A 7,162-nucleotide genomic window follows, 5' to 3' on the forward strand; every position below is an offset into this window, starting at 1 on the left:
TTGTAGGATTTCTCTATTTAGAAATCGAGTTGTCTGTGCTGTTCAATACATAGTTAATATTCTGTATTAAGGACACCTCCGCACTGATGGTAGAAGGCACATCCCGTGATGGGCCACAGACAGGCATGTGCAAGACTCTTGTCACTTAAATTTCATCTCCGACCGATGCTGCCAGAGGCAGGAAATCCCGGCTGGGTCAGGGTCAGAGGGAGGGAGGGCCAGGGATACCCCACCAGGGAAAGGGAAAGCGGGGACACCTCCACCCGCCGCCCAGGCCCCAAGGTCGCCTAAAGCCCTAAGGCATCGGCTTGTGCCTGGGACAGAGGGTGGCCTTGTTCCCTCATTTGGATGATTCCAGGACTCTCTGCCCAGGCCCCACTGTCCCAGCCCCCAGCCCCCCAGGTCCCCAGCCTTTCTCCTCTGAAACCAGGGAGTAGTGAGAAGGCCGAGTAGCCGGGAGCTGGGGAGAGCCCGGTGTCAGGGGAGTCAGGCCTGGAGGCCCCTTTTTATAAGTAGGGGGCCCCAAGCCTCTCCCCCGGGCTCCCCGGTGGAAAGTTGCAGGTGTGGGTGGCGAGTCCCGCGGTCGCTGCCCTCTGGGTTAGGAGCGCGCGGTGCAGAGCTGGGCCGGTTTCCGTGGGCGGTGGAGTGTGGCTCACATTTTATAAAGTTCCCTCGGGCTCCACGACAAGAGGGGACCACAGGGAGCGCAGCGACGCCAGACAGGAGGGACCCCGGGCCCAGAAGGGCCCAGGAGTCACCTGAGACTCTGGGTCTGCAGCTCCCTCCCAGGTCCCCCTTTCTGGGGTCCTCCCGGCCTGGAGAGGGGCCCCAGCTGCGCAGCCAGTCAGGCCTGACCTGGAGGAGGCCGGCCTGGCTTCCGGCCACGGGGCTGGCTCAGAAAGGGTGGGGACCCGCGCATTTCCCGGGTTGACGTGGAAGGATCGGGTTACCTCCTGGGCGGCGGACCAGGGGCTCAGCTCGGGAGGGTGAGCGCGGGGCGGGGGCGGGCGGAGGGGCCGGGCTGCGCGTCCCGGGGAGGCTGGGAGAGGGGCCGAGCCGGGGCTGGCCGCGCGGGGATCGGAGTCGGGGTTGAGGGGCGGCGGGGACCCGAGCCTCCGCCGGGGCGCACACCGGGGAGGGCGGAGAGGCGCGCGGGGCCCAGGCTGCGGGACCCCGTCTCGGCGGCGGGGTGCAGACCCTGGCCCTGCGCGCAAAGACGCCCACCCGGCCCCGCGCCCCTGCCCGCGCGCCCAGCGGGGGCCCCTCCCCGCGCTCGGCCCCTCCCTCCTCCCCGCCCGCGCGCCCCCCGCCCCGCCCCGCCCCGCCCCGCCCCGCCCCGCGCGCCATTCCCCGCGGTCCCGCCATGGCCGGCCTGGTGCTGCGCCCCGCCAAGGGCTACCGGGTGGTGCTGCTGGGCAGCGTGAACGTGGGCAAGACGGCGCTGGCCACGCAGTTCGCCTGCGGCCGCTTCCCCGAGCAGTGCGAGCCGTCGGTGGAGGACCTCTTCAGCAAGGTGATCGAGGTGAACGCGGCGCCCGCGCTGCTGGAGATCGTGGACACGGTGGGCGCCGAGCACCTGGTCACCCTCAAGGACCTGTACATCAAGAACAGCGACGGCTTCGTGGTGCTCTACAGCGTGTGCAGCGAGGCCTCCTTCGAGGCGGTGCGGCCGCTGCGGGAGCGCATGGGCCGGCTGCGGGGGCCCAAGGCCGTGCCGCTGGTGCTGGTGGGCACCAAGGCCGACCTGGACGCCGAGCGCCAGGTGCTGACGGCGCGCGGCCGCGCGCTGGCCCGCGAGTGGCGCTGCCCGTTCCTGGAGGTCACGGCCAAGAGCAAACTGATGGTGGACCAGGTGTTCACGCAGGTGGTGCGCGAGATGGAGGCCCTGGCCCCGCCCGAGGAGGAGGCCCGGCCCGCGCCCACCAGCGCCCAGGTCGCGTGGCCCTCGGAGAGATTCATCGGCTGACGCCCAGCGGGGCAGTTCTCCTCTTCATGGGCCCCGAGCTCAGCATTCCTGTCCGCCTTTTTTAAAGAAAGTTACCCAGCTGGAAATGGGTGGTGACTTCTGCGCATTAACCCAAACCTGTGCTTCAAACTCCGCGGGGCTCCCTAAATCCTTGGCGAAAGCTTTGCAACTCTTTTCCTCTGACGGTGCTTTATGAGGCGGAAAACCGAGTATTTCCCGACCCCTCTCTTCGAGTCGAATTTGTTACAGAGGATTTAAAAAAATAAATAAATCGACACCTTCCCATGCCACCATCGGACACTTGCCATCGATGGAGGAACATGGACTGGAGCCTGGGTTTCCGTGGGCTCCCCTCTGCTCACCCCTTGAATGGCGGCAGGAACATTTTCCTCTTGTTTCTCTAAATATAGCTCTGACACGGGAGGGCTGGTTTGGAGGGGATACTGTAACCCTGCGGGAGGGACAGCTGTCCTCACACAAAGGGCTCAGCTCTGCCTGCCTTTCCATCCTGGACACCCGGTTGCTTTCTGCATCTGTACATTGAATGGAAATAAAACGACTTTAGAAGTTGATACTTTTTACTATTTGTCTTTCGAGTACTTAAAGCTACAACTTGGGGAGTTTCCCTACACTGTCTACACTGTCGCTTTGCTTTTCAGGTACTTTCCAGGAAACAGGTTGGTAACTGGAGGGAAAAGGGCACCTCGAGTCCCTGCGTGTTTTTGCAAACGTGCCCTCGGCGGTCAGTGGCTTTTCTCTCGTTTGGCCGAGCGGGACATTTTGTGTGAATACCTGTGTGATTTAACAGGGACACTGGACGCCCAAGTACAATGTATGTACATTGTAACAACTGATAGCTCAGTTTTGAAACTGAAATGCATTTTAATATACATTGGCCTTTATAATTATTCAAAGTGTGTGTATACATTTTTGGGGGGGACCCTATAAGATTCAAAACAGTGTGACTCTGGTCCTCACATAACGACACAGGAGACTTTTCTTGCCCTGGTTTAAAAATATTGTTTCTTAGTTTTAACAATGTGTCTTTGATGTGAGTGGCTTGTGTTTATTTGCACAAGGAAACAATTTTACCTCGCCCGCCCGCTGCAACACATTTTTCACATTTAAAAACCTAACTTTACCATTTGAACACCCTTCTAAAATAAATAAACAAGAAAGCTTAAAACGGTGCCTGTGATCGGAAATAGTTCTTTTTGTGAAAGGAACATTATAAAGTGATGGTTGTACACGGCTCTGGGAGTTTTGCATATATTGTATGTGATGCTTGAATAGAGGAAGGATTTTATTGTAACATTGAAAAAAACATAAATATTTTAAGCTAGGGAGGGCCTGACAGTTTGCCACAGGACAGGGCTAGGCTGGGACATCCCCTGTCTTTTATCTCTTCCTTTCTCCCCAGGACATGGGGTGGGGGTTAGAACCCAGCTAACTCACTCCCCTCTCTAGCCCTCTGTCTTCTGGGGTCACTTCTCCTCGCAGTGTCCCCTCAAACCCCCTTCTGGGGCCATCATTTCTTAAAGGGGACATTTCAAACAGAGGGAGGAGGGGAGGGGGCTGCAGGTGGAGGGCGGGAGAAGCACCCTCCTGGCCTCAGCTGTTCTGTCCAGAGCTGCCCCTTCCTCTGTCGCAGCCCAGACACGCGCCCGAGACTGATCCTGGGCTGGTGTTGGGCTGTGCAGAGCAAGCCCGCAGGGAGTGACCAGCGTCCGTCCCCAGCATTGAGAGCTGGGCCCCAAGACCTGCAAGCTGGGTGAGCCCTCCCCCGGCCCCTGGCCCTCAGCCCACCCTGCCTGCCCTGCCTTTCTGACTGGCCACCTGCCTGCGCTGAGGCCTCCGGGAGGGGGAGAGGGCTTGGGGCCCTCTGGGTATCAGGCTCGATGCAGGAAAAAATTTACAAGGGGCTATTTCTCCCTTTCTGTTCCTACGGAGCACCTCGGTCACTCCCACTCAGATCCAGATTTCAGATTAGGGCCCAGGGCTGTTCCTGGCTGACCGGGCAGTGTGAGGAACGCTCAGTCCCCCTGCTCGGCTCCTGTGACCTCAGGAGCCCTCTGAGTGTGCATGCACACGCACACACACATGCATGCACACTCGCGCGCACACACACACAAATACGCATAAAATCACAGGCCTGCACACTGTGTTTTCTTTCTCTTCTGAAGTTTTTAATTTCTAACTTACACACGTCACACATGAGTTGTCTGCAGTTCCTCTGGAGTCATGTGAGTCCTAAATGCAAGCAGCAGGCGTGGCTGTGGGACCTGGAGCCCTGGGCCCAGGGGAGGGACCCGTGAACCGGGCAGGCTGTTTGTCAGCAGGTGCTGTTGAGATCTCGTCACCCGCAGGTGGCCCCCGGGTGGTAGGCTGTGTGCGTGCTCAGTGTAACCAGGAGGGCGCAGGGTCCCTAAGGGGCATGACGCTCACACACCCACAAGCAAGGTGCCCTTCTGATGCCTCGAGACTCAGGTGCGCGGCCAGATGCTTCTCCTGCCCGTGGGCTGTGGTTTCCGTTTGTGTTACTCAGACGGCCGGTGCTGTTGAGGGTCCATTTGTAGGGTTTTCAATGACATTTAATTTCCTCTTCTGTGAAGTGCCTGCACGATTTGCCACCTTTTAAAATTGTGTGCTGTCCCTGTCTTGGTGGTTCCTGAGGTCTCACTCGGTCCCTGGGGGGCAGCCTCTGAGACCCCCCCCCCGAAGACCCTGCCTCCTCCTCGTGTGACTCCCTCCCCTCAGGGATGGGCAGGACCTAGTGATTCTCTTCTAAGGGCTACAACTGACAAAGGTGACGCATGTCACTGCCGAGGTTACATCCCCAAAGCGCCGATCCCTGCGTCGCTCGCCCTTGGGGTCCCCCCACGGCCCCAGTTCTGGGAAAAGCCGTTCGCCAGGTGCTGAGATCAGAGCTGGCTCGTCGGGCCTCTCTCCTCCTGTCACATCTGTCTCCTCCCTGTGTCTTCACATGTCTTCCCTCTCCGCCCCAATCTCTCCTTAGAAACACACCAGTCACAGTGCATTGGGGCCCGCCTGAATGTCCATATTGGAACTTGATGACCTCTCTCAAGACCCCAGCTCCAAATGCAGACACAGTGTTAGGTGAAAGACGTCAGACACAAAAGAGAACATGTGTGATTCTGTTTATATGAAGTTCAAAGACAGACAAAGTTAATGCACGGTGACAGGCGTCACAAGAAGGCCTGCCCGGGGAAGCGCACGAAGGAGCAGAGGGGTCGGGGACTGTCCCCGTCTTGATCTGGTCCTATCAGTTCTACAGCTGTAGGTTACACTCAAGATGTGCGCACTCCCCTGATGTACGTTATATCTCAATGCATTTGTTTACATCGCTATGGTGTTTAGATTCCGTTAGATACATTTGCAAGAGCGATGTGGCAGTTTTATTTTTTTATTTTATTTTATTTTATTTTATTTTATTTTGTTTTGTTTTATTATTTTATTTTTTTAATTTGATTTGATTTAATTTAATTTATTTTATTTTTTATTTTATTTTATTTTATTATTTTATTTTATTAATTCTCACCTGAGGATATTTTTCCCATTGCTTTTCAGAGAAAGTGGAAGGGGGGAGGAGAGAGACATCCATGTGAGCGACACATTGATTGGCTGCCTCTTGCACACGCCTTGACCAGGGGCTAGGGTTTGAGCCTGCAACCAAGGTGCGTGCCCTTGGCCAGAATCGAACCCAGGACTCTTCAGTCCATGGGCTGATGCTCTAACCACTGAGCAAAACCGGCCAGGGCAGCAGTTTCGTTTTAAAATGTCAATGTTAGCCCTGGCCCGTGTGGCTCGGTGGGTTGGGCGGCGTCCCCTGCACCGGAAGGTCACTGGCTTGATTCCTGGTCAGGGCACATGCCCGGGTTTCGGGTTCGATCCCTGCTGATCCGTACGTCTCTCTCACAGCAATGTTTCTCTCCCTCTTCCTTCCTTTCTCTCTAAGAAAATCAATAAAAACTTATATTTTTAAAAATAAATAAATAAAATGTCAATGTTAAAATTCTGGCAATGCCCAGAAATTACATCCTTAGCGACAATTTAAACTTACATTTTTAAACGTTATATGCTCACAGATTTCAAGGTTGTTTCAGCTGCACTTCAGCACGAAGTGCTCCTGTCCATCCCTGCTTTGTCTTGGGTGGCTTTTCAGTGTCCTGGGTGTTGAGGGGCGTGGGGACTGCTCTGCAGGGAGACCTGGGTCATGGGCCACGCACTGGGGAGGCCTGAAAAGGTGCCCAGGGCAGGCACATCCCTCTCGCCACCACTAAGGGGCAGAACCAGCTCAGGGGAAGAGAAGCTGCGGCCTCTGGGATCCTCCCGTCAAGGTGTCCAGACAGGGCCTGCAACCCCCCAGAGAACCTCCTGCAAAGCCTGGGTGTCCCATGTCCCAGGGAACCTGTTCTCTGAAGGCCCCCTGGGGGCAGGGACCCCCCCCCCCCGAGCTTTCTCCATGGCCATGGTTTCTGTGCCCACAGTGCCCAGGACACTCACTCTGTGAGGCTGAGTGTCCCACCCACAGTCCTGCGCGATGCCTGGGACCACTGCCTGACTGAGGCCCTTCTGGCGGTGGCCACGCCTGTCCGTGGAAGTGCCTGCCCCAAGGCTGGCACGCCTTTCCCAGGATGTGGGGGAGATTGCGGCCTTTGGAGGGCCCTGGGCTGCCACCGGCAGGGAGCACGCAGGGAAGGCGCAGCAGTCTGGACCCTGTGCCCTATCCCCACGCCAGGGGTCTGAGGGGCGAGGGATGTGGACAGGGCGGCCAGGGCGTGTGTCAGCGGGATGGCTTCTCCTTAGAGCTGATCTCGAAGTTGGCAAGGCAGCCCACCCTTGCTTAAGGATTCTGGAACAATCCTCGGGTTGCTTTGGAGAAATGAGAGTTCCCCTTTCTCCTGTTTTTCCAAATCCCACCTCTGTGTAAAGTGGTACAGACTGCAGAGCTCGGGCACTCGGGGGAGACTGGGAGCGGAGGGTTGTGGGGGGCTGAGGCAGAGCCCCTTTGGCTAAAGTGGGCCTCTGCAGCCTCATTGGGCTGGAGAAGGACCGAGGACACACGGGGCCCGGTCTCTATTCCCAGGGCGAAGGTCAGGGCAACTAGAGGGCATGGGAAGGCTGGTCCTGGGAGACAGTTCCTGCCCTTGAAGTTCCAGCCTTTGCCCACCCCTA

At 57.4% G+C, this 7,162-nt stretch overlaps 1 pseudogene; it reads left to right on the plus strand.

The window, feature by feature from the left end:
- Positions 1-1,363: 1,363 nt before the first annotated feature.
- LOC148093976 (ras-related protein Rap-2c pseudogene) lies at positions 1,364-2,547 on the plus strand (annotated as a pseudogene).
- Positions 2,548-7,162: the final 4,615 nt, after the last annotated feature.

The sequence above is a fragment of the Miniopterus natalensis genome, chromosome 1 (genome assembly GCF_054644295.1).
Source record: "Miniopterus natalensis isolate mMinNat1 chromosome 1, mMinNat1.hap1, whole genome shotgun sequence".
In the NCBI taxonomy this organism is placed as follows: Eukaryota; Metazoa; Chordata; class Mammalia; order Chiroptera; family Miniopteridae; genus Miniopterus; species Miniopterus natalensis.